Genomic DNA, 27,183 nt, shown 5'->3' with positions numbered 1-27,183 from the left:
GTTTTGTGGAAGGCATGAAATATAGTAGCCTGCTGGAGTATAGTAGCCTGCTGAATACAGAAGCCTGCTGGAGCAGAGCAGATTTTCAGTCTGCACAAATCCCAGTTTTCTCTGTTTTCTTTCAGAGATGCTGCAGTGCGTCATTCACTTGGCCACTGAACTCGACTTCTTATATATGTATAAATGTAGTTATGTGGTACGTGCAGAGCCTGAGATATCCTTTCCAGTTACTCATGCTCAGCTCTATCTATATGGCAGAAACTCTAATAAAAGTCACATCAGTCAGTTGAGCAATCTGGGAATAAGTATTCATATCTTTAAAAACAAGTAGGATGGGCAGAAGAAGATAGCAGTTATCTCAAGCAGAAAAATGGAGCAAACAGCAAAATTCTCACAGCCCAGGTGTGCATATGTCATAAATAAAAAGAACTCATGAATATCATCATATCAAATTCACTTCTTTCATTTGCAAAAATTTTCAGACACAAAATACCTTTCAGTATCTGCCCAGTCTGAAATGCTTGCTCATTCTGATGATAATTATCTAGCAGAATCAACTTTGACAGCTATTCTCAACAGATAAATGGCTGATTGCAAAATTTTTCAGTATCTGTAGTGAATCCAAGTTGGTAATTTTGGGATGCAGTTTCACTCCCCTAAACGAAGCAGGGCTCTCCAATTAATGTTTAGAATTATTCGCTTTTTTCTTCACAATACTCATCTTCAAGTTTTCCACTTTCATATTTGCCCTTGTGTTAAGTGTGATGCTAAGCACTACTTGCATGTCACAATGACAGATTTACAGCCTTGATTACCCGTAGCTTTCCTAGTCATCAACAGTGTGCATTTGAATATGAACCTTTCACAATAGACTCATCTTATTTACAGACAGCATGTGGCTTACCATGGACTTTTTACTCTAGTGCAGGAATTTAACATTAGAAATCGGAGATAATTAAGTAAAGATGAGAGCATGGCTTGTTGTTATACAATTCAAAATACATAACTGAGATTGGTGACTGAAATTAAAGGAGTATTGGATTGATACAACTAAGAAAGTCTGTAGTTTTTGAAGGAGTACTTTAAAATTAGTAATTTAGACAATGCAATTGCTAAGAACATATGTTCGATTTTGCTCTACAGCGTTCGTTAGATTCTCTACAGCAAGAGAATCCTGTGCTTTCAAAGAAGTTCTATATCAAAGAAAGATTGTTAGAAGTATTCATCTGACAAAACCATCGCCAAGGTACATCCTAATTTGCTGTTCTGTCTCCCTGCTAGAAGTTCTGTTCTGAGTGGTGCTGCCACTGCGATGCAGCTACTAAATATTATGAATAAGGAATATCTCTAATGAACATTTTTAATATTAAGTATCATGGTACAACTATCAATTTATTTGAATATTAAGTCTATTTTAAATCAGAGTTATTTTTTACAGTTAATAAATTTTTCTCCTGCTCACACACATGCTGTTTCTAAATTAAAAAAAAATCAAGATTCTGATAGTTATTTTAGGTATGGTTTTTTAAACATTATTTAAAAATCATCTGCTTTTTTCTTTGAATAGTACTTCTGATCTATACAGTATTAGTCAATGAAATATGCTTTCAATTAATTTTTTATTTAAAAATATTTCTTGTGCTTACCAGCAGCTGTATTCTCAAAAACCTGCTTTGCAGAATTTATTTAAGTGTAACTTCTGCAAATGAAGCATAGAAGATTGTTTTTGTTTAAGAGAAAAGATTGATTTATGCATCAACTAAGTGCTTCTTGAATTGAGTTTGCAGATTCAATCTCACAGTGCTGCACAATTTGTTACAGAGCTGTGATTCAGCCCTTGGCCTGGAAGTAAGGAATGAAATAAAAAATACGAAAAAAAAAGGAGACCAGTCTTCCCCAAATTTAGACAACGATATAAAATAAATTAACCTTTACCATGGTTTTTAAATTGCCTTCTAGAATCTAATAACCTCTTTAATAGACATAGCAGCATGACTGCTTAATACATTTTACTTTTCACTGTTGATTAATGTTTTATATTTGGCCAGATCCTGGTTCCAGGAGAGTCCAAATAACACTACTTAGTGTGGAAGTGCATTACCTGCCTGGTTTGCCATTTGGGAAGAGAAACACTGCAGAAGTTGCAGTATGGCCTGCACCTTGCTCCATTTGTTTCGGGCATTTTGCCCTTCATTCTGCTGAACGAAGCCATTACTTGCATTCCTCTACTCGAAATTATCACCTGTCTTGTGGTAGTTAATTCCGTTATGCAGATTTTATTCTGCCTGTTTTTGCAGCTATCGCCTCCTGGAGCATTTAATCACCAACATCCGGCTTACAACTCCTTTTCCATTCAGAGGTTTGCCACCTGTACGTGGGGAGTGTATTTTGAGCAGTGCAGCTCCCAGTCAGCCGCCCATAATACAGCCTATATGAGTCTTCGTGATCAGTTATGGAGCAGCTGTTCACCCCAAATTCAGCTTGCTCCAGTTCATTTCCCTGAACTATTCTTTCTAACACCTGGCAATCTTTGTTACAGACCCTTACACCATGTTTTTCCTCTCCAGAAGTATTTTTACCAAATCTGGTTTCCAAGACAGAACTCAGAAAATCAACAATTCTGACCGTTGTTTACTGGGAAGGAAACGGAATCCTTTCTACTGTTTTCATCTGGGATGAGAGCTGCTATTGGGACAAGAAATTTCCTCATTTGATGACCCTGCCAGCAGGTTATGCGCTCTGCAGACTTCACTCTCAGAGAGAAAACCCGCTTTATTTTAACTGTCTTCCTCCTTTCCAGTCAGCTTATCATCCTACAGTTCTTTTTGTTTTGGCAGTTCTCCCAGCATACTGGTCTGAAAGCAGAAAGATACCACACTGATTCTGTGGTTTCTAGAGGAGAACGAGGCTCCTCATTACAGTTTTCATGCAGCTGTGCTTTCTTGGCCATCTCTCACTTCCCCATCTAAATCCCAGTCTTTTTTCTCCGTTAGCACATATGGATTTCTAAGATAATCAGGTCAGTGACTCATTGTATGCACTTGTCAGAGGGGATCATTTCAGAGGTGCTTTGCAGTGAAATAGTCCAGGTACTTCTATTTTACATCTTCTTGAATGATAGTAGGCAGATTTTCATGCTAAATATGATGATCCGTCAGTATCCAAATTGTATACATCTCTATTAAACCACCTTTAAGTATGTTCACTTTTAGTAAATCTGTACTTTCTTCTGTGATCTGTCAAGGAGATTATGAAAATATGGATTTCTTCTCTGTGACTATGTGCATGCATGTCAGTATATGTGCGTATTTTCATATATAAAGAGATAAAACTTCTATGTATAATTTTTCTCAAAATATAAGAGTATGATGACTCACAACCGATCTTTACAATATAAATTTAAAAAAAAACCCCTTATATCACTATTAGAAAATGTGTCAGATAGAGAAATTATATATGCATGTATATACATATATACACTAATATATTTTTTTTTAGATGGGTGATCTGAATTTCAGTTGTATGGTACAGTCCAAGGGGAAAAAAACCAGAGGCTGTCGACTCTGTCCATCTAAATTGTAGGAATTACACACTTCTTAACAGATTTTTGGAGAAAATGAGAAATTTTACTATCATTGAAATCCAAAGACAAACATTTAGCCTTAGAACTCTTTTTGAAAAAAAGATGTAATTGGCTGATATTGGCCTACATTTGGGATAGGATAAGTGTGTGTGTCATTGAAGTTTAATGAAATATACTTTTAGGTTTGTAAATATGTTTTGCTGTGATATTCTCTTTCTTTCAACATAATCACTCTCTTTGCACAAAGGAAATTTGTGGTTAGAACTCCTTACCCTGCCTTTGGGGGTGCACAATGAGCAACAGAAATGAGAAATGTGTTAGAGGAGACTGCAGCCCTGTGAATTCTCAGAGCTGACTTCTGGTTCAGTTCTGAAGATTCTATAGAAGTGAAGTACTTTCTTTGCAGTAATTATAAACACGTTTTATAAATCAGAATTCAGATCTTGACAAACTTCTTGCATAGAATAATTCTTATTGTGACTTAGTGTCACAGGCTTTTATACAAAGAATGAAGTGGCTCTCCCTGTCCAGATGGCTGTCCTCGTCTCATCCCTACCTTCCAGTCCCTTTTGTGTGCGGGTGTCAGTCCAATTACATTTCCTGACACCTGGTAGCTGTGTTTAGCTGAGGTTTCTAGATCACGTATTTTTCAGTGGGTCTTGTGAATACGATAGGGAAATTAAAGAAGCAATTTCAATTATACTTAAAAGTTTACATTCTAGATGTTAGAACATTTTAGCCCTGAATGGTATGGTGTTATGAGAAACAGGAGAACAAAGAATAACACAAGCAGTGTTTCTAAACAAAGAACATGTAGCATAGTTTCCTTCTGTGCCACAGAGGATGGACTGTCCCTCACGTAGCAACAGTGGTTTGAGCAGATAAGGGTACTTTCAGAAGTCTTCCTTCAAGAAAAAATAGGAACTGCTGCACTGCAACTCTGATGTTCAGGGCTGTGCAATTTCAATAAGCTTGCTGGGTTCCTATCTTTTTTAATCCCTAAGGACTTGCTGAGAGAATTAACTAAGGGCTTCAAACAACTAGTAGCCCATCCTGAATTTGTCTTGAAAGAGTGGGAGAAGGATGCAGTGATGTTAAAGATGTGTTTAGTTTGGCCGACCACTTCTCCCCCTGTTTCATTGACTAGCCTGATAGTTCATCTCTTACTTTTCCCTAGCTTCTTTATGGATATGGATCTCACTGTGTCACTGCCACCGTTGCGTTTTTGCAAATGCTAAAACTCAGTTCAGCGTGTAGTTATTTTATACTTTGTCTCGAGGGTGTGATATGGCAGTATTCCAACACTGGGTGAAAAATAAAGTGAAAATGAAAAAGTCTTTAAACACAGAAATTTCTACAGCAAAGTTGTGCATTCTTATTTGGTATAGGCTTTCCTGACACTTCAGATTCAAGCTGCCATTGCTGTGTGGCTATGATCTAATATGAATTTGTGGAAGGCTTATATGAACTGTGGATGAACTTTTCTTGGCTACTTCTCTGCTCAAAATCCTCCATCACTAAACTCCCAATTAAGGTTTGGTTCCTAAATGCCCTCTACTATCAATGAAATGGTTACTGAATGCGGTTGCATGTGTTAATAACTTATGAAGCACAATACTTTGATGATACATTTTTAACAGATTAAAACATTATTAAAGTGGAAAGGAAACAAGTATCTTACTTTCAGTTAGAGTATGATAAGCCTACAAGAGTTGGGAAGAAGTTTTTCTTCCTGTGTGTGATTATCTAGTTACATTAGAAGGGTGAAAGGGGATTTGATTTCCTCTGAAATCTCAGGTGCTAGCCTCTACTGGAAATATGATAACGACTAGATGAAGTGGCAGTCTATGCTGGGATGGAGACATCATTACTGATAGTTTTAAGACACAGAAGGGACCATTATGATAATTTAGCCTGACCTCCTGTATAACATAACCCTTATAATTTCACACTGTAATTCTTACACTGAGCTCGTAACACATTCCTGTGCATTAGTAGAATGGTTTCAATAAACCAAATCCTGAAGTTTTACTTCGGCACAGAACAGGAAGTGAAAGTCAATAACAGGGAAGAATATCTCAGTCCTTTCTCTGTCCTGCTGAAATCAATGATAGGTTCACTTGAGTACACAATAAAGGACAGTTGTTAAAGAATTTCAGTGCACAGGCTCCTTTTAATATCCTGAAATATGAATAATGTAGAAGGTATATGTGAAGTTTAAATATTGTAATTAATTGTTAATTATAGAATATTATAGCTTAGATTAACTGTAAATGGTTCATTAACATTTTAAAATTTTATTTCTGTATCACCTTTAACACCATGGGGATGGTTAGAGCGTGCCTGGATTATTACTACTGTGCTCCTTCTGCTCTTAGCATGCGCTTCTATTTTGACATTGTTTTCCTGTACCAGAAGACGTCTTTAAATGCACTGTGTCACCAAGCTGAGAGCTGCTTCAGCTTATCTGCAGGGTAATGTTAACTTTTCCTGAGCCTGAGGTTCTATGTGCTTTTTCTTAACTTCTGTCACTCACTTATTTCTCAGCTTGGTTAACTGAGCCGTGTTCTTGCAGGAGAGCCCAAACCTTCATACAGCTGTTTTGGGTTTTTTTTTCCCTACGTTTTAGCTCTCTTTTCATCTTCTCAATTCTTTATTCTGAGACACGGAGTTGGGGGAAAAAATACGTGCAATACAGTCTCGCTATGCAGGCAGACAAGCAGCTTTATACTCTAGTTCCTTTCTGCTGGTAAGTGGTGGTTATATGTGTCTTAGCTACTCCTGACACAGATGAAGTAATGGGAAAAATAATTTAGACTGTTTCAGAGGGACTGGTGTTTGTATTCCTCCTTTTTTACTTCCTGTGCTTGCATAATGCTCATATCTTCCCTTCAGAAGGCAGAAGTTCCTCAAAAGCGTTATCGAGTATGTTCAATATGTAATTTTCCTTTGAAATCTTTTTAGAAGCTGCCAAGACTGAACACATGGAAGATTATTCTGGCAGAAGGAAACTGAGTTGTAAGTTCTCATTAGGAGTCTGTACTGGGCAGAATCAACTGCTGTGATTCTGAGAAAGGTTTATGGTGAAGAAGTAGCATAAACTTCAGTCCTTACATGGATCTGCAAATTAAATCAAGGAAAATGGTTTATATGGAAATACCGGCACATGTTCCCAGTATTACAGATCAAACAACAGATGTTCATGATACCCATAACTGTATACTAATTTAAGGCCTAACCTACTCTAAAATAACAGGTTAAATAAAAGAAGCACAATAGCAAGGAGTAGTGTATTCTTTCATTTTTGACAATGAACTGTAAAAGCTTGATTTCCAAAATTTGTGCAAAAAATATTCTGCATGTGCTGGTTAGTTTAGATAACAGCTGTATGGTGCAGTAGTGTTAACTAGACCAGTAGCACCAGCCCTGGAACAGGCTCTGTTTGTCTGTGTGTGATCAGATGTTTGAAGCATCAAGGCAAAGCACAGATTCCTCCTTTTGTACTTGCTGCTTTTTATTTTAGCTGTCAGGAGAACACAACACTGTATGAACAGTGTACCATTTCCTTCAAAATGCATACAGAGTTGCAATAAAGCAACTTTTGACCAATCTAATCAAATAAAGTGATCTCAGAAATATCCTGACTATATGATCTGAGTTGATAATGCCAGAATAATGCACAAGTGGAAAACAGGAGTAAACATGAGTTTTATTTCAGTTTAATTTTCCACTTCATGGTGGCCATTATAGAAATTACACAAGCTAACCTAAGAAAAGAGGTAGGATTTAATCTACTGCATCATTAGTTCCTTACATCTTGCTTTTGTTCTGCTGATACAAAGCTATCTGTCAAATTGCCGGGGAAGCCTCTATCTGAACTTTATCTAAACATGAGCAAAATCAAAGAGAGATGTTGAAGACTGACACATAGTCTCGATACCTAGTTTTCTCTACCATAAGAATTTGTAGGTGTGGATAAGCTGCCCTGTGTGTGATCAGGTTGCAAGCAGGTCTAAAGATAGGGTAGCAGAAAAGTAGTTATATTTGTAGATGATGGAATATCCCAGGAACCCCAAATGTACATTGTTTTAGAAAAGAAACTCTTCTTTGAAGCAAAGATTCTCAGCTTACAGGCTGAGTTCCTTAGGCAGCTTGCCAAGATAATTAATGTGATCTGTCATCTACTTCCAAAAGTTTTTTCCTGGGAAATTTTTAACTCTGATGTAGGCCATTCAGCAGACAGTAATGATACTAGTCTTTTCTCGATTGTTGTCATTCCTGGATCACTACTCCACCCTTTTTCATTGTTATACAGGCACAGAGCAAATAAAATACATGTGAACTGCCCTATCCATCATTAAATTGACTAAATTCTTTACTAACTAGACTGAATTTTTATAGGCATGCACAGAACTGGAGACCTGTGTGATATCATGAGACAAGAACTTAGGAATAAGTTCCAAAAAGATAAGCGTCTTGCGCTGATATCCACTGTCGTGTAATGACACCATTTCAGAATGGTTCTATTATTATTTTCATATATTTTCATTATCATTAATTTACATAATCATAAGCATAAAAGAAATGCTAACTGTAATGACTATTTCCACCTAACAATTCATATACAGATATTCCAATATTATGGTGCCGTAACTTCTTGATAATTTCACTATTATTTCAGGGTTGCTATTTTTGATGTAAATGACTGCAAAGGATTGCAATTGTAGGCTTCATTCTGTGGCTGGATTTCTTTATTTCCTCATCAAGTCATGTTCTTGTCTCTGCAAATGAGCACAAAAGTGCTGTGTTTGTTCCCAGGAAATACCACATTTTATTGAATTATCATCCCGATTATTTGATCTTGTCTCTGCTTTTTAGGAATACAAATTTGTTCTGTAGTTATCAGAGACTGCGAATGTATATAAACAACATGCAATGTAAGAAGTAAAAACCCCAGAATTATGTCTCAGTCTTTGTTGCTTCCTAAGAAGAGAATGCAATGTGAAGATGAGATATTTGTGAAAGTGTAGCTTCCCTCTGGATTTAATTCAGAAGGATATAAAACCAGGATGTAGCAACTATTTGGGACTAAAAATAATGTCTAATTCCCAGTGGTTCTGATATGCTAATTCCTCAGCAATTAGTGTATATGTAATGTAGAATATATTTGGTTAAAACAAAAAAAACCACCATAACCCACAGAGCTAAACCCTCTCCAAGCAGAGGAAAAGGAGCACCTAAAAGTTAACTTTTAAAAGTTTAAGTAGGTTAAAATTTAGATATGTCTAGACTGATGCTTTCGGAGAAACTTATGAGCCAAATTATTTCCGATTTTGTCCTCACTCATAGTCAGTACAGTTAGTTAGCTACCAAAAGGAAATACCAGTCTGCTGAGACAATGAAACTAAGCACAGACTATGAGAATATTGTAGTTACTTCAAGATATTTCCTACAATTTGCTACAATTATGCCCCTGCTGACACATCTGACACATCATTGTCCATTCTCCTGTGCTTCTTCTCACTCTGAAATGAAACTGTCAAAACTATGATGATCCAAAGGAGCACTGGCTTCTTGAATGATAAGAAAGGTATCTTTATTTTCCTTCTTTTTTTTTTTTTTTTTTTTTACCCAGATGTCCCTCTCTAGTATGAGAAAAAGCCATTTTCTGTGTGCCTGAATTGTCAACGTATCTGGAGTTTATTCTGAAAACTCAGTTAGGGTAGCAGGTGGCTGCGGACCTTAAACTGCATGGTAGGAGTTTTATGAAAGACCAGTCTGGGCCAGGGCAACAAAGGATAAAGGTAATCACATTATAAAACCTGACAGTACTAGATAACAGAAAAGTGGGGTACAGTTTGTAAAGTATAGGTACTTTCTGATGGAAATGTAACAAGAAATACATGGATTAGTTGAAACAGGTTAGTGCAAGGAAAAGGGAAAATGGAGTAGGGAGTTCAGCTTTCAAGGATTAAAAAAAATATAAATTACCAAAAAGAGTGTCTTAATTCCAGGGATTTTTTTTTCTGATCCTTTATGTTTATTTACAAATAAAATTTTTAAAAATTGGGAACAAAAGAAATGCAAAAATGCACAAGTTTTTAAATTATTTTATTCAATATTTACTCAAAAGCAGTTTCCTCAGTCTAATTACACTATGAAATCTAAAACTTTGCTACTAATATTACATCCATATTCAGACAACATGGTTCACCTTCTGTTGGGAAAAGGTGAATTTTAAATCATGTAGCATATTATTGAATATCCTCATTTGTTTAATGTGTTTTTATCTCTTACGATCATACCATCCCTGATTCAATTAACTCTCTGGTGATTCCTGGGTTTTCTTCAGATTTACTGCAGTAGGGTTTCTCTTTCTGTCATATCTGATATGCAGAGGAGTTACATCCTGTCATTTCATTCAGAGGCGGATGGAAATGCTAATTTTCTAGGGAGGAAATCTTTGTCTGCAGTTTTATTAGTAATATGACTCCAAATTATCTTACAGGTGTTTTTCAGTGGTGAGGTTAGACTCCATCTCAATCTGATAAGGCATTCCTAATAAGGGGAAATTAGGCCAGTACTTGCAGAAAGAATAAAGTGCCATATGTCCTGACTTTTCATAGTGATCATTAAATCCCAGGAGGATATGCACACGATGTATTCAATTCCGAGAAAACAAAGAAAGACTTCATGAAGCAGTATACAGTTTTCTAACAAACAGCTAATTAGGATCAAGATACTAAGTAGTCTCGTTAATATAATAATATAAGAAGAGAAAGAATATGTCTGTAAGCATAGAACTCTGCAAACGGATCCCTTTTTTTAATCTTGATCATTTATTTTAATGCATGAGCATAACCAAATATGGTCTGAGTTGATATATTCTGAAATACAATTTGGAATAAAAAAGAAAATTATACTTTCATGCCATTTAATCAATCATTCCATCTATAAAGCTTTTATAAAGATTTCCTTAAAAAAAATTATTTGTGGATTAAAGCCTTTCAAATCTCACGGATCCTGTTTATAAGCAATATGACTTAAGGAGTTCAGACTGAAAGCCATCCATTGTATAATCTAAATCTGAAGAATGAAATATTCCAAGTATCTCTTATACTTTTATAAGATTATAAACCACAAAGACATTGACACTGTAGTCAATGTGATATTTTCTACCATATGATGCATAGATTTGTGATCACATACTACTGCCCCTTAGTGGCTTATATATGAAACAGAGAATCACCATGACCAAAAAGCTGTTTTTTACCATAGCCAGCATTTAGTCAGTGTGTTTTATGTAGCATTTGTATACATGCTGCAGTTCAATTTTAAAAGAATGAGCAGAACTTTATGCTTCGAAACACAATTTGGTTTTGCTCTTTATGTTGACTTCTACCAAATTGCATTGTGTATCAACCTCGTAACAGTATATGGAGGAGTAGACAACATGGGAAGATACATTTTTAGGGAAATTCTACTTCATTGAGTTCTCCAAAGCAGCACAAAATGGTGCATTGTGGAAAAATTTTTAGTACAACTAAATGTAAAAACCCTAGAAACACTGGGGATATTTGGTCTTTTCAGACTGCAGTGAAGCACAAATGCCAAAATGTATTACAAATATAACTTAAGAAAAAGGTAAATGCAAGATGCAAAAGTTTTGGAAGGTACTTTAGTTTTCATCAAGAGTAAAATTTACCAACACAAGCATTAAAACCCCAAATATTCTATGAAAAATATACAGTAATCTGTGTATAACACTTTTGGGAAGGCTAAGGGCTAATGCAAATGCTTAAATGCAGAGAAAACTACTCAGAAGCACAGGAAAACATGGCAGTTGCCTGGAAGAAAAGGCTTTCTTTCTTTTTGGAAAACCTGTTTTCCTTCTTGGAAAATAAAATGTAGATTTAAAAGAAGTATGGTAATGCTATTTATCTTTAATTTATTTTATAATGAAAGCATTATTCAGAAAGAGAGTTATTAATAAAAAGAAGTGCATTTCCCCCCCCTCCTTAATTAGCTCTAGAGACAAATGAAAGCTTCTGTTTATAGTTTCCAGGAAAGTGCAGCATATGCAAGTCAGTATGATTCAGGGGTGCTATTATTTGTATTTAGATCATTATTTCCGTTTAGATCATTATTTCCGTCTAATTAAGGTCCAAATTTTGAAAAGTTTTTGGATAGAATATGCTGTGACACAGGACAATTTTTAGAGGTTTTATATTCTTGCCACCTTTGGAAAATCAAGCAGTTTACTGAGGTCTTTAATGTTGAAGGCCTCATTCAACATTTTAAATTTGAAGAGGTGGAGATTGTGCTTACACTAGCTGAGCCATTGGAAGAGCATTTAGATATAGATGTCAGTTAAAAAGAAAGGAAAGAAATTAACTGAGAACTTTGGTTTTGGCTGTGGAGCTCTGGCTTTGGTTCATTCCCAACACGTGTCTTTTGCAGACTTCAGCAGTTGCATAAGGGAGAGGTGTAATGACAAATTCATACTTCATGCACTTAATTAGATGTGCTTGTGGAGGAAAATAGTAATTAAAAAAAAAATCCAGTACTGCAGAAAACCTGCAAATTGTTGATGAAAACTATAGATAAAACTTGCAATTCTCTTAAACTTGACAGGCTTCCAGCCTGCAGAGAGCTATGCCATTATCATCTCTTTCTAAATAAGGAGTTTTAACACTGTCTCAAAACAACAGTGTTGTAAAGGAGTGTTTATTCCTGCGCTGGAGAACTGAAGTCTGACAGTTATAGTACATAACCTATCCAAAGAGCTAAAAAGATGTAGCAGGAAATTTGTTGCTTTAAAGAGCTATTGCACTGTATGGGTGAAAATTTAATAACGCCAACAGGTTTACTAAATTCCAAAATTTGCTCAAGAAAACAACAGTAGCACCAAAGCCATTGCACTAAACTCAGTGTGTCGCTCTCTGCTCACCCCCCGTGGCATATTATTGGATGAACTTTCTCTGACTGTGAGCAATTTTTGCACTTTGGAACATGCTGATGTGAGCCTTGGCTTCTGTCATTGATTTGAGCTTAATCTGCATGTTGCATCTTTATTGTATTGCCATGATTCATTTAAAAGCAAATGCTTTTGAGCATGGCTGGCTGGCTGGCTTTCACGATAGGGTGAAAGGCAGCCAGAAAATGAAAACACTTCAGTGCTGGGTTTTTTTGGCTTATGTCTGGAAGGGAAAATGGCTAAAAAACATTAGTCTCCCTGCTATTCAGAGTTTTGACTACTTTAGCTGGGGGGGCTGGATTCATGATCCATTTACTGTTTCCTGTCCAGCATCTAGTTGGCACATTATGTTCCATGTCTATTTCCATTAGCTGAGCTCTATATGATGTCAATTGAGAAAAGAAGTAGCTGTACATTATAAAATCCTTGCAATGGTATGACAATGGCAGTGTTATAGTGGCCTTTTACTTGGTTCCAATGTACATTTTACCTTTATATTTCCTGCCTTCAGCTCAGCTGCAGTGATAGAAAAAGGTTCCGCTATAGCCCAGCTGGAGTTCTAAATTTTTCCCTGAAACATTACATAAGGGAGCACTTGATGGATGGAAAACACTGATATTCCTTTCAGTTTACCAAATGTAGGACAGTAATCTCAGTAATAGGCTTGACAACATCATAGATACTTAATTCCCTTGGTGGGGGGGTAGGGAGGGAGAAAAACAAAAATTATCATGGTAAAGTAGAAACTATACATTGTTAGAATATGTTTTTCTGTAAACTTTATGCCACAGAGAAAGCATTTCTGATGACAGCAAATTAAAGGAAGGTAAATGAAACCAAAGTCTTATGGGAGTCATAGTCACACTTAGATTTGGAAAGGAGTTAGTGTAATGTGACTGGGAAGACTGGAGCTGTAGAAAAGCTATATCTCTTTCCTTTGAGTGCTTATTCAGAGTTGGATTGTACTTAGACCGAAGATCAAAAATCAGAATCATAGCAGCTTTGCAATTTATGACAACTTACTTCATGCCTAAATTTATTTTAAAGATGTATATATTGTATATTTGTTAAACTAAAAAGCAATTATTGGTTGTTTTAACAGCTACTTTCAATAATCATAACAAAAGTTTTCTACAAATCCAAAAGAGCAAAGAGCATAATTAGGACTAAATCTTTAAGTCTATCAGTAGCCTATGCCCAAAGTGAGCCCCATTTCTGTTCAGAATTCCCTGTTTGCCTTTATTGTATGTGTAAAACATAGAATAATAGAATCATTAGGCTGGAAGACCTTAAAGATCATCAACTCCAACTGTACCTCTCTACTATTAAATCATGTCCTGAAGCACCTTATCTACCCGCCTTTTAAACACCTCTAGGGATGGTGATTCAAACACCTCCCTGGGCAGCCTCTGCCAGTGCTTGAGAACCCTTTCTGTGAAGAAATTTTTCTTAATGTCCAATCTAAACTTCCCCTCATGCAGCTTGTCACCATTCCCTGTTGTCATTTCACCTACCACTTGGGAGAAGAGACCAACACCCAACTCTCTACAACCTCCTTTCAGGTAGTTGTAGAGAGCAATAAGGTCTCCCCTCAGTCTCCTCTTCTCCAGGCTAAACAACCCCAGCTCTCTCAGCCGCTCCTCGTCAGACTTGTTCTCCAGCCCCCTCACCAGCTTCGTTGCTCTTCTCTGGACACGCTCCAGAGCCTCAACATCCTTCTTGTGGTGAGGGGCCCAGAACTGAACACAGGTGTCACCTCACCGGTGCCAAGTACAAGGGCAGAATCACTGCCCTGGTCTTGCTGTCCACGATGTTTCTGATCCAAGCCAAGATGCCATTGGCCTTCTTGGTGCTTTGGGCACACTGCTGGCTAATGTTCAGCCATTGTGGTCCAACACCCCCAGGTCCTTCTCCTCTGCACAGCTTTCTGTCCACTCTTTCCCAGGCCTGTAGATCTACATGGGGTGTTTGTGTCCCAAGTGAAGGACTCTGCATTTGGCCTTGTTAAACCTCACCCTGTTGGTCTCAGCCCATCGATCCAGCCTGTTCAGATCCCTCTGTAGAGTCTCCCTGCCCTCCAGCAGATCCACGCTTCCTCCCAGTTTAGTGTCATGTGCAAACTTGCTGAGGGTACATTCGATCCCCTCATCCAGGTCATTGATAAAGATATTGAACAGGACTGGACCCAGCACTGAGCCCTGTGGAACAACACTTGTGACCAGTACTCAGCTGGATTTAACTCCATCCACCACCACTTGTGCCCGGCCATCCAGCCAGTTATAACCCAGCAGAGGGGGCCCCCGTCCAGGCCAGTGGCAGCCAGTTTCTTGAGTAAAATACAGTGAGAAATGGTGTGAAAGGCTTTACTAAAGCCCAGCTACACTTCCTCCACAGCCTCTCCCTCATGTATCAAGCAGGTCACCTTGTCATAGAAGGTGATCAGGTTGGTTTGTCAGGACCTGCCTTTCATAAACCCATGCTGAGTGATGCAGCCTCATCACCCGGTTGTCCTGTTCGTGCTGTGTGACAGCACTCAAGATGACCTGCTCCATGACCTTCCCTGGCACTGAGGTCAGACTGACAGGCCTGTGGTTTCCTGGATCCTCTCTCTGTCCAATGACTATACGGAGTGCTACCAGGCAGCTATGGCTCTACCAGTGTGATACCAAAGTTTCATGACATACTGCAACTACAAGTACTTTTTCTATTACTCAAATTCAAACTAATCTATGAGATTTACTAGGGACAAAGTATAACCATGTCCTCTTAGAGTTAAAAAAAAAAAAAACTTCCACTCTGAAAGGTCAATTTCAGCTCACTGTACAATTTGTCAGTCCTTTATCTTGCAAGGTGATGTTTTGTAGGTTCCTGTGCAGAAGGTAAACAAAGCAGCCGATGTATTTGTGTGTGTAAATATTTCTCATTAAATGAAAAGAAACCAAACATTTGTTAGAGTAGTGCACAGTGACAGAAAGCACAGGACTAGGAGAAGGAGACGCCTTGGAAGCAGGTATTGTAAGAAGACAGCTTACTGGACTGCATTCTCTTTTCTATATGCAAATGTGCTAACCTGAGCATATAGGTATTTTTATGAAATGTCATGATGCAGAAATGTTTTGTACACATCACAACAAAGTTTTGCTAATTTGTTGTATCATCAGTGACAGACAAATGTGTTCCTAAGGATCTCACCCCCAAATATGATCAAAGAATCATTTTGTGACCAAATCTTTTTCAGTGCTTTTTATTTGAAAATACGAAAAGCAATTTTTATTGGCTCCAACAGAATAGATGCACAAAATTGTTGATTTTTTTTTTCCTTTCCTGAAGGCCGATTTATTTATAACCCATTACAGATTTTCATTGTTATAGGAAAGCAAAATCTTTTATCCAGCTTTCTCAGTTGACAGGAAGGCATTTTTCAGTTTCTCCTCACGCTGATCTACCCTGATCAACCATCTTAAATACCTGATTCTTTACACAAACAAGACTGTCTTTTCTATGTCTGGACAGGAGCTCACAAGATTCACAGAAGCAGCTGAAATTATTCTGTACCATCATATGGATTATTAACCTCTGAGGCTGTCAGAAGAAATCAGAGCAGAACTATTCTTGTGCCAGGCTCTCTAGCTATTATCTTATGGTACTACTAGCATCCAGAAGCAGACTATTACAGAAGGCAAACTTCTAATATGAGAAAAGATACTGAAGGCTTCTGGGAAGATTTAAAGTGTGAGACATAAAAGGAACAATACTAGAATATAGTGAAGTCTTGAACATCCTGAATCATTATGTTTTAATCCCAAAGAGAAAAAATTTTTAGTTCACAGAACATATTCCCTTTGTATTATCAGTTAAAAGACATTGAGCATTTCTCTCCTCTAGCTTTTTCTTGTATCTTTAGAGAGAAAACCTTCATAACTGTATTTTGTAAAAGTAGTGGACAAATGAAGATTTAAGAACAGTTAGCTGCCTTGTTGCCATGGTTACCAAGAGTAATCAACACTGATGGCTGAATACAGTAAAATAGAAACAGAATGTACTATTTTAAAGAGGGTATGTCTAGGATATTTAAAAGTAAATTAACACTCATTAAAAGAAAAACAACATGATTTATATTAGATTGAGATTCCTACTCAGTATAGTTCTGTACACAAAGCATATTTTATAGATAGCACAGTGACAAAAAAATGCCTCCGTTGTTTGGAAGTGGTTTTAAATAATGTATGTCTTTAGTTCTATAACTGGAAATGTGTGCTAGTGAATGTGCAGGGACAAATATCTGTTGCAGGGCAGTAGACAAATGGTGTCCTTTTCTCCGTGTACTGATAAAAGCATACAATTTCATCTATGCTGTGTGTGATAAAAAGTTTAGTTTTTATTCTAGATTATAGAAAATTTATGAAGTCAGTTTTTCTGCTTTGCAGAGTTCTGCTCCATGCCATGGTTTCAGATGAAACTCTTAAATAAAGTGTCTTACTGAAATGTAATAAACACAAACAAATGGATAGTTGTATATATCCATACACAGTGAATTTGAATATCGAAAGCAATACGCTTTTGGTTTTGAGCAAATATAATACAGAATATCTCTGCATTTTGTGAGAGGATCATTGAGTTTGCTCATTTATTGTTTTTCTTTCTAGACGCTTGGACAGAAACTGTCTTTTTATGTTTTATCCTTAAATATGTGTTTAGACTTTTGGATTTATTTATTTATTTATCCATTAATTTATTTATCCATTAATTTATTTAACCAAGTTAGACTTGATCCTGCTTTAAGGCTGGATCATCACAGATGTGATGAACTTACACCTAATTTCTCTATAATTCTATTCCATTAGGTAAGGTCATGTAAGAGGCAGCTCTCCCCTCTGACAGAATGTAGAAAACAGGCAACTTTTTTGTACTTACTTAGTGTAAAAAGTGGATTTCTGTATAGATTTTAACTGTTTATTTTCTTGCAACACTTACAGGCTACATGTGAATAACACCATGTCCAATGACTTTCATTGAGGAAATTGAGATAGATTTTCTGAGTATGTGTGGCTGCATTTAGACAGGGAATGTCATAATTTTCAAAATAAAATCTTAGCTCCCTGTCAGATGATCTTTTAAAAGCTTGCTGGTGATTGGGCGCTTTTGAATATCTGATTTCTTACTTAGGTGACCAAAACTGGGCTGCGTCATTAGCAGATACACAAGCTAAATGCTCAGGGTTCTATTGGATTAAAAGCATGATCTATTTTCATACAGAACTACTCAATTTTCTAATGGCAATTCATTACGATAATTTAGTTGGCAATGAGGATGCAACTTAATGGCAACAGAAAAGGAAGATTTGACCAAAACCAAAGAATTTCCCATGAGCTCCCAGCTAAAGAATAAGAACTATGAACTCCTGTGTTAGTGAATAAGAAATAACTATAAACAAGGCACCTCTACGATAACAAGCAGGCTGAATCAGGACTTTCTACACTCAGACCTTTGGGACCATACAACCTTCCCAGGATTTGGTACTGAAAGTCTTTTCTTTGTCTCTTTTGGCTTTCTATAGAACTCTAATAGTTCTCACAACTCAGAGGGACCCTACTCACATAATTGTTTCTGCAGCAGTATTGAGCAGGAGCCATCACTGTGATGTATATTGACCCTTTTAGATTGGTATCAAAAGATCAGCTTTAAAAATTAAAGGAAAGGATGTCTGCACTAGTTTTGCAAATCAGCCTAGAGAAGCAATGGGTCTCAGAGCTTGGAAAGCACCTCCAACCTGACTCTCATGAATTACTTAAGTCAATAAATGCCAGTTCCCAAGGTGCTTCCTACAGCACCTTGCTCTAGGCAAGTAGCACTTGAAAAATAAAGGCAAGGAAATTACAGTGAATCCTCAGGGAAAAGCCGAAGAAGGTGATTTTCTAGAGTTGTTTCTTCAAGGGGAGAAACTACATCAGTTGCTGGGGTTAAACTTTGAAGATCCTCTGTCTTCTCCTTGTGTCCTAGTTTGACTTTGATGCTTTCTTTGTCAATGTACTAATTTTTTTTTGGTCATCCAGGCCTTGCTGCAGAATGGATTTATTTTATATGGGCCTGAAGTTTACTCCTGACTATAACAATAGTGGGGTAGCTGTTGATATTTCACTACTCTAACAGCTGGCAATGAGTTACCTTGAAGAAGTGAGCTGAGCTGGCTAGAGTTGCTAGGCTTTAATATCGAGTGACGCCTCTGGAGACTTTTCTGCTCTGGAGTGTGAAGCTGTGTGAGAAACCTTCCTCATTCAGCTGCTTCTGCACCCCACCGATCACCTCTGGGTATGTCTGTGCTTGTAGTCACAAGCAATTGCAGTGTTTGCTGTGTTTGAGAACACCTGTCAGCTAGGAAACAGGTGGAAAACGTAACCCAGAAGTAGGGTGTATAAAGTTAGCAAGGGTGTTCACTGTACCTGATCAGGGCTGTTAGTAATAACACTGTTCTGCGTACCTGATCAGGGATTTCAGTAACAGCGCTGGTGAACAGAAAAAGCCGGATTGAATTGTTCCTTTGGCAGCTGCATAGACAGATCTCTAGCTGTTGAATGAGCTACAGGCTTTACAGCCCTATTCTGAAGTCTTGCGTACGTGGTTTTTTGTTTTTTTTTCATGTATTTTGTTGTTTTTTTTTCTTTTAAATACATATACTAGCATTTTCCCCTTATTGTTTTCCCGATACTCTGATATGGTAAAATTAAATTTGTCTCTTGTGCTACCCAATCATATAACTAGAAATTGATATGTTTAGATTGAAAGGAAATACTACCCCTGCTGGTAGGTAAATCTGCAGGGAGCATCCTGTTGCACTGGTTGTTTCACTTCAGATAACAAAGCATTATCCATAGGTTTAATTTTATTATTGCTTTTAGTTTTCTGCCAAGGATGCCTAATAAGAAAGGTCAAGGTATCATCAAAGCATAGACAGATTTTTGCTGAATGACATAAAACTGTCAGAGATGCTGAGCTTTGATGTTCCATTAAGTGATCGATGTAGATTACTGACTTTTGGCTAAATGCTGCTCAACTCTATAAGGTCAATATTTGTTAGTTCATTGGTAGAATAATTAATCAATCAATACAGGATGCTTGAAGTCAGGAAAAAAAATATATCGCCAAGACTGTATATCTGGCACTAGTAACTACAATTATTTCGCAATGTCTTTGGAGTGATATTAACTTGCTGTGAACTGAATTTATTTGTAACCATCACGTTTCTAGTGGAAGGAAGGAAAAAAAAGTCCAAGTAAAGAGCACTTTTGTAACCTTGAGCTCCTGGAAGGAAAAACCTCTAACAAGCAGAGTGTATCATCATTAGTTCTTCCCTTTCACATCATCACAGTCAGCTTGGGAAATAATTACATGCAATTTTTCTATTTTACAGTTGGGCCACATGACACAATGTTCTTTCTTTAGAGCTCCTACTCCAGTTCTCCTATCTTGTCTTTTATTGTGTTCTATAGCATTGCCAGTAGCCTCTCATCTCCACTGGAAGCTTTTATAGCACTGCATGTACAGTGCCTTGCATGATGAAGTTCTGAACCATCATCTGGGACTTTTAGACCGCAGACTATTTAAGTAATGCTAATCATTAGGGATAAAGGGTTCCTATAGGTAATCTGAGTATTTTCCAGATATAACAGCTTTAAACTTCAGAGTTCCATTAGATTCTATAATCTAACTCATCCCTGGTTTCTTCCAACTTATCTGCAAAAAAAATGATGTATAGATGTTTTGTCTCGAATGTTAGGATGAATGCTTTTTCATTCACTTGATATGTTCAGTATGGTTTCAGGCTGTGAGATCTGAAAGGGAGACCTCTTTCTCCGAGGACTACAAAATTAGATGTTTAAAATTGGGAGTTTTGGATAAGTTTAAAAACAAATTACTTCTTTATAGGTCTTGTACTTATGCATGTACAAATGTCATCTTTTTGTGGTAAATTTCTGCAGTCTTAAACAGTGAGATCTTGATTTGTCATTATAAAAATAATGTCATAATAAAAGCATGTTTTTAAAATAATTGCATATATTTGATGCTTGTATTCAATAATGACATCCAAATGTGTTCTTGAAAATTAAGGAAATACCATGCTGAATATTTGAAGAAGAAATAGCTGACATCTATGGCAAAATTCCACAAGAAAGGAAGTAATAGTAGGTTTTCCTTGTGTTTTTCTTCTTATGAAAAGTAAATATCAAACTCAAATTGATGAATGTCAAAATTAATTCATAGAAGTAGGAAAGGGGAATTGCAATACAGAGCCTGGGATTTGCTAGGATCCATCACTTAGGAAAAAAGTAGAGGAATATCTTCACAGTAGTTTCAGAAGGGAGAGATACAGCTGCATTTGTGAATGCTTAAGAGCTCCAAGCCAGCTGGCTTGCAAGTGCCAGACCGAAATAAGGACATCTCCCTGGCTTTTATTTTTAAGTAGGCCACGCTATGGTTTTATGTAACTCTCTCAAACTTGTAGTCTGGTAGAAAGATTCTGCATGGGAGATGAGCATTGCTATGCAGTTCCTTGCCACGTGACTCTGAAGGCATGTTTGTTCAGAGAAACTGAGGCTGCACCAAGTAGGATAGGAGAAAAATTACAGTTATGTAGGCTCCACTTATCCTAGCAACAACAGAATAGACTTGCATTTAACAATAGAGAACTGAAGCACTGATATCCTAAATATCTCAAGCTTAGGACAGGGCAGGAACCTGTGTTTAGATTTACCAAGCCATAGTTTTGTTTTGTATGAAGTGAAAACACATAAGCCTCTTGGTACTTTATTAAAAGTATTAGAAACTTAAAATACTCTTATAAAAAGTTTGATTCAAAGGACATGGCAGTTATATTACTCATTTTCTCACACAGTTACCTCAAAGCTATGGATTTGTGAAGCCTTGTTAACTGGTAACTCTATAGTTTGATTAACTTTTTAAAGAGGTATTTTATTACAGATATATTTGTTTGAGATTTATCGTGATGGAGCCCAGAAAAGACAGGCTCAGAGTTTTTGTTTCATGTTGTTTGTTAATTTGAAGGTTGTATAAGGTCAGTCTAAGACCTTAAATTACTAGAAAATTCTCTGTCATAACTTCTCCAACAAGAAGAAAATATTACAGTTTGGCTGTTCAGTGTTTTACCTCCTGGTTTCCTTTTTCTGGATGTCGATGTTGAATTAGAGGAATGTACTTCCCTTTTCAAATCCTGTAATAACATTAGAGATCCATTTGCTTTGCATTGTCTTTTGCTTATTCAAGTTGAGATGACTCAAGGTGTCAGATGGTCTGAGCTTTGTAGAAATGAAAAGGAGCACTTCAGTAAAATTATCTATCATCCACTCTGTTTCACTGGATTGTGCGGGCTTACTGTGCCATAACTTGTTATATCACATCACAACTAACATAACATGACAGAAAGAAGTCAATAAGGACACATGGTACCACAACGCTTAGCTCTAGCAAATGCATGCAAACCAGAAATCAAATGGCATTAAAATAGACATTGTACCTCAATTGCCATAATTTCCATTTCACTTACAGTTTTCACACAATGGTTTGAGGAATTTTTACTCTGAAAAAAAGGCCATCGTGATCAGAATTGTGGTTCCAAGCAGGGGTTAAAAAACTCTCTGAAGTGGGAAAGCCTGCTCTGTTAGAGCAACAATTACGCTGAAAATCAGAAATCTGAAGAATGATTTTCTTCCCTAAGATTTCAGGATTCCAAAAATAATCTCTGAACTTGCGTGTTAGTGTTATTATGCTCCCTGTTGTATTCCATCACGTCACAAGTATGTCAGTACCAGCTGTTGTACAGACATACAGAATGATAAATTATTTGATTCAGCATAAGTTACTTGAGATTTGAAAGAATGTTGGAAAGAAATCCGGAAGTCTCAAACAACTACTTTCACTGGGAATCAATTAAAAAAATGAATCCAGGTCCGATGAGGGTTTAGGTTACATCAGAACAATCCCTCTATCACTGGGAGATGATGGAGAACTTCACAAATGTGGTAAATTTGTTGTCTCTGCTTTATAGAAAAGGAGAACAATGAATCTATTTGTTCAGAATGACAGAGAACATGAATGGCCAAGGCTAGACTAAAGGCAATGCCATCAGAGAGGTGAATACTACTTTGTCTGCTCCATGTGGTGCATGTGCTAAGGCTTCTGGTGAATAAGCATTCCAAGGAATGACAACATAGTTGACCTGTACTGAAAAGTCACCTGGAGTACAAGCATTTTAAAACTGACTGCCTATAATCATCTTTTTTTTTTAGAGTTTTTTCGAGGAAGTCTATTTGGAACAATTATGATATTAGTAAAAGATTATATTGTTTTAAGAATTTTAACTATTGGAAGTAAGGTTTTTCTGAAGAAATAGGTGCAGGTGAAATTCCTGGCGTTAGTAATTTTTTCAGCTTGCTTTTCCCCTCTGGCTGAACACATTTACCTCAAAGGCAAATGAAAACTATTGCTTTCTGGGAATATCATTCTAAAACCGCTTTTTTCCCTGATAATGGAATAAAAATACAAGACAAAAAACCTGAATGAAGATCAATCTTTTCCTGCTTACCCATCTTTCTTGTTTTATGTTTTGTTGCAGTAAAAGAACACAGAGAGATGATGTGCCACTATTTAAACGTGAGTTTTGTCTTCAACCCTGTTAGAGTGAATAGCACTCAATATAAAAAAGTAAAATGAACAGCTGTTAGGAAGGATTCTTACAAACAGCATTAGAAAATGTCTCAGAGATTTTATCCTTTGACATGCCTGGATGGAATCTTTAGCATGAGCTATGATTTGTATCCAGATACAGCTGGATATGGAGATTGATAATTGAGTTTCAAAGCAGGATGGTCAGCAGGTAAGTTTTCTAAGCCTGACAGATTGCCAATAGAGAAAGACTATCCACAGCCAGTGTTGTGGATATAGCTGTATCCTGGATTAGAGGAATATTCGGTGCTGTGAAGTTTCCTTTGCAAAGTGCAGCTGGATGGAACTAGACATCTGGAGGTTTTGCATATGTAAACAGTATTCCTTAGTATATGGACATATATTTCCACACGTTTTTAATGGGCAGATATAGAAGAAAGGTTTGTAGGAAACCTGATGGCATACACATTTGCTAATATCTGTTATACTCAGTAAGGAAATGCGGCAACTAGGAAATTACTTGCAAGTGATAGGAAACCTCTATATTACAGATTCTGATGGGAGGCACTAAACATGAAAGTGTTCCTCTCCTTTAGCTGCCTGGGGGCAGTCTTAAGTCCTAGGCTTTTGATCACAGCGACATTTTTAAACCTCTTAGAAAACTAGAAGTGAGAATAAAAAAAAAGCTGACAGCTGTGGTTCACCTCTCGCTGTCTCTCTTTGCCTTCCCATTATCCTAAACCCTTGAAGATCTCTGGAGAGAGATGCAGCTCATCCTGCAGATATGATGTATCCCGTGTCCCCTGAAAGTACACTATTTATGTCCTTTTTACTCCTGTCAGGTTATTGAGACTACCAAAAGACATGACCCTCAAGATGTGAGCACACATTATTCAAAGAGCTAAGATGGTGCAAGTTTATAGTAGAAAGGGTATCCTTTTGTCTGCATGATTTCTGAAATCTGGTTGCTATTGAATAGTAATTAGGCAGCAAGAAGTTTACGATTTAAGTAAATTAATCTGTGAAGCCAATTAATCTCTTTTTGGAGTGGGGAACCCATGCTCCTTGTAGGAACAGGGAATGTTTAAAAACAGTCTACTGAAATAAAAGTATAATTTTATAGTATAATAGTTATTACATGTTTAAAAAGCATCTATTAAGCATAGGTATTCTATCTGTAGATACTGTTGCTGTCATTGTGATGTTCATCATCAGTCTAGGAAAAAGCATGGATCCAAAAGCAGAGAAGTACATACGCTCAGATTCTAAATGCAAACACGAAAGTAGGCTTTCTACAAATGCAGCTGTGTAACTGTGAATTTTGCAAGTATATATGGCAAGATCTGTTCAAAATAAGGTTACCAACAGCCACTGTAAGGTAAGCTATTAAGACCTTTTATAGAAACTCTAATGTCAGCTAGACAAATTTTTTATCACAATTAGTTCAGCTGAATAGCTACATGGGGAATTGTAGAGACAGTAGATAAGTCATTCCATTGATGGCCTTGAAGGACATTGTAATGATCTGCTGTTCAAGATCACCAGTGCTGTAGCTCTTAAATGCTCTTTCTCATATAATGCTTTCTAAATTCATCGTAGCTTACGGATGACAATGACTTATTGCATATTTAGGAGCACTACTAGCAGAAATTACACTCTTGTTATGATTGAGAAAGTTTTTGAGTTCCTGTGCCAAAGGTGAAGGGGAAGTGAAAGATAAATAAAAGTTGTCTTCTATTATAGTATCTGATAAATATGCTCTGGTAGAATTCTAATATTGTCTTCTGACTCACTGATAAATCATTTCAGGCTACACTTAAAATGAGTTAGATTTCTCATCCTGTAGGGAAATTTTCTGTTGACTTCAAGGATTAAATCAGAATCAGACGGAGAATATTTGCTCTCTGTAATAGGTGAAATGCCCTGTTTTACTTTGTAGGCTTATTAACTTTATCTTCCAAGTTTCTAGAGACAACAACAGAGATTCATGCAGTGTTCTCTGAAGACTTCTGTAAATAATAGGCATGTCTTTGGGTTACTAGACTAAAAAAAATTGAAACAACCTTCCTTTAAAAATATATATTCAATCTGAAATACGTAACTTTTTTGTTAAAACAGAAAAATATCTCCGTGCATAAAGAGGAATATTGGATGCCATGTATAGTGTCATGTGTTACACATGCATTGTATTTTTCTACATGTATCTGTGTTGAGGTTTTTTTGGAGAGTTTATTTGGGACTTTCCAGTGCAGATGTGGAAGCACTGTACAAGAAATAAAAGAATCCACTGATTTTTTAAAGCCTTGTCCTGTTTATGCCCCTATATATTTTGATAGGATTGCTTCTGCTTCTGTTTTTATGCACAGAATACCAAGAATAGAAGATATATGTGGTTAACAGTGATGTAGTGGGCAATAAAAATTTGCTTCATGTTTCCCAAAACAACCTTTTAAGGATATTCTCAACTTGTAAGATGGGAGTTCAGGATTATTAAGCCTGTTAGCTAAAACTACAAAAAAGAGTGGCAAAACCCCAAATGTGGAAGAGACAAATCGATTAAAAAAATTTAAGGTGAACACTGTTAATCCCATTAAGTACAGAATCACTGAAGAAAATTACAACTGTATGGGTTAACCTGGCTCCTGGGTCCTTCTGAGCAATGAGAGATATATTTATACTGCAGAAACATGCGTTGCATTGCAGTCATTTTGTATTTCACAGCCAAAAGCTTTCTGAAATTGAAAGCTTAATAAACTGGTATGTAATGGAGAAGAAATACTTTAACACTATGTATAATCCAAACAAGCCTTGGGGTCTATATGTCTTTGTAACTTCCTCTCTAGGAATTAAGCATTGTTTTGGAAGGGTAATAAATAAGTGTTTTGCTTAATGATACTTCACTGAATTGTGGCTGTGGAGCCATTGTATTGAATGTGTCAAATTTATCACAATATGGTTCCCTTTTAAAAGATACACAGACAATTAAAATTCTCTTCTTTATATGTAGTAATATTGATAAAATACAATCAATGGTTAAATTACTTTAATAGTCTCTGTAGCAGAAATCACACTGGGCAATATTATTTATTCCAGACTCTCACAGCACAGTAACTGTACTCTCTATGCTGGAACCAGTCATATCACAAACAACAAACAAATGAATTTGAATTTGGAGCCTGTTCTAGGCACATAAAAGGCATTGCAAGAAAGTGGTTATTGTTATTCTTTAAACATAGAGAGTACTTGACTCAGGATCTGGTTTCAGGTCTGAGCCCTGTCAGGTAGCGTGGAAAACTGATTTTAGTGATATCTATTCAGAACCTGCTTTATAGAGAGTATGATAAGAAAAGGAATTGATATATTCTGTTTTTACCACATAGTACTTTCATGAAAACACGGTATGGAAACAGTTATTATGTAAAGAAGCGATATAGGACAGTATGTATTTAAAATAAAAATGAGTCATTTAGGCTGTTTCGTGTTTTCCTGTCCAAAAATTTAAAGAGCAATGAAAACTGTGTCTATAATTTGCAATCAAGAGTGAAAAAAATCCAGGAAAAAATATTGGTACAGATTAACCTATGTGCACAGTGATTGTTTGTAGTGTAAACAGACTTTCCTTTTTGATAATGTTGTCTTTAGCAACCTGTCCTGCTTAGCAGAATCTCTTTGGTTTAGCAACATGACTGCTTCAAAACATTTTCCCTTGCCTTCTTTTCAAACAGCCATTTTTTATAGTACAGTTCTGACGACCTTGATGGATGTTATATCATGTTTCGATCTTCCTAATGCCGCATCTAAGGGCCCTGATAGCTTGCTGACAATTTCCTTTCTGTGTTTGGAGCAGATGACTATTTTAATAAGCTACTTAAACCTCTACTGTATTTCAGATTAAAATTTTATGCTACATCGCATTTGATTCTTATTATATTAGTTCCGATATTCA

At 36.6% G+C, this 27,183-nt stretch overlaps 1 long non-coding RNA gene across 3 annotated transcripts in view; it reads left to right on the top strand.

Annotated features, from left to right (window-relative positions):
• LOC128850427 (uncharacterized) overlaps positions 1-27,183 on the top strand; it is a 102,089-nt gene that overhangs the window by 60,390 nt on the left and 14,516 nt on the right. For 2 of the 3 annotated variants that reach the window (XR_008447856.1, XR_008447857.1), the window contains exons 4-5: positions 23,188-23,225; positions 24,419-24,615. The exons of the other annotated variant lie outside the window; for it this stretch is intronic. This is a non-coding gene — a long non-coding RNA (uncharacterized LOC128850427). The remainder of the gene's footprint in view (positions 1-23,187; positions 23,226-24,418; positions 24,616-27,183) is intronic. 3 annotated transcript variants of the gene reach the window in all.

This window comes from Cuculus canorus, chromosome Z, assembly GCF_017976375.1.
Source record: "Cuculus canorus isolate bCucCan1 chromosome Z, bCucCan1.pri, whole genome shotgun sequence".
NCBI lineage: Eukaryota > Metazoa > Chordata > Aves > Cuculiformes > Cuculidae > Cuculus > Cuculus canorus.
This window is presented reverse-complemented; position numbering and strand designations above follow the sequence as displayed.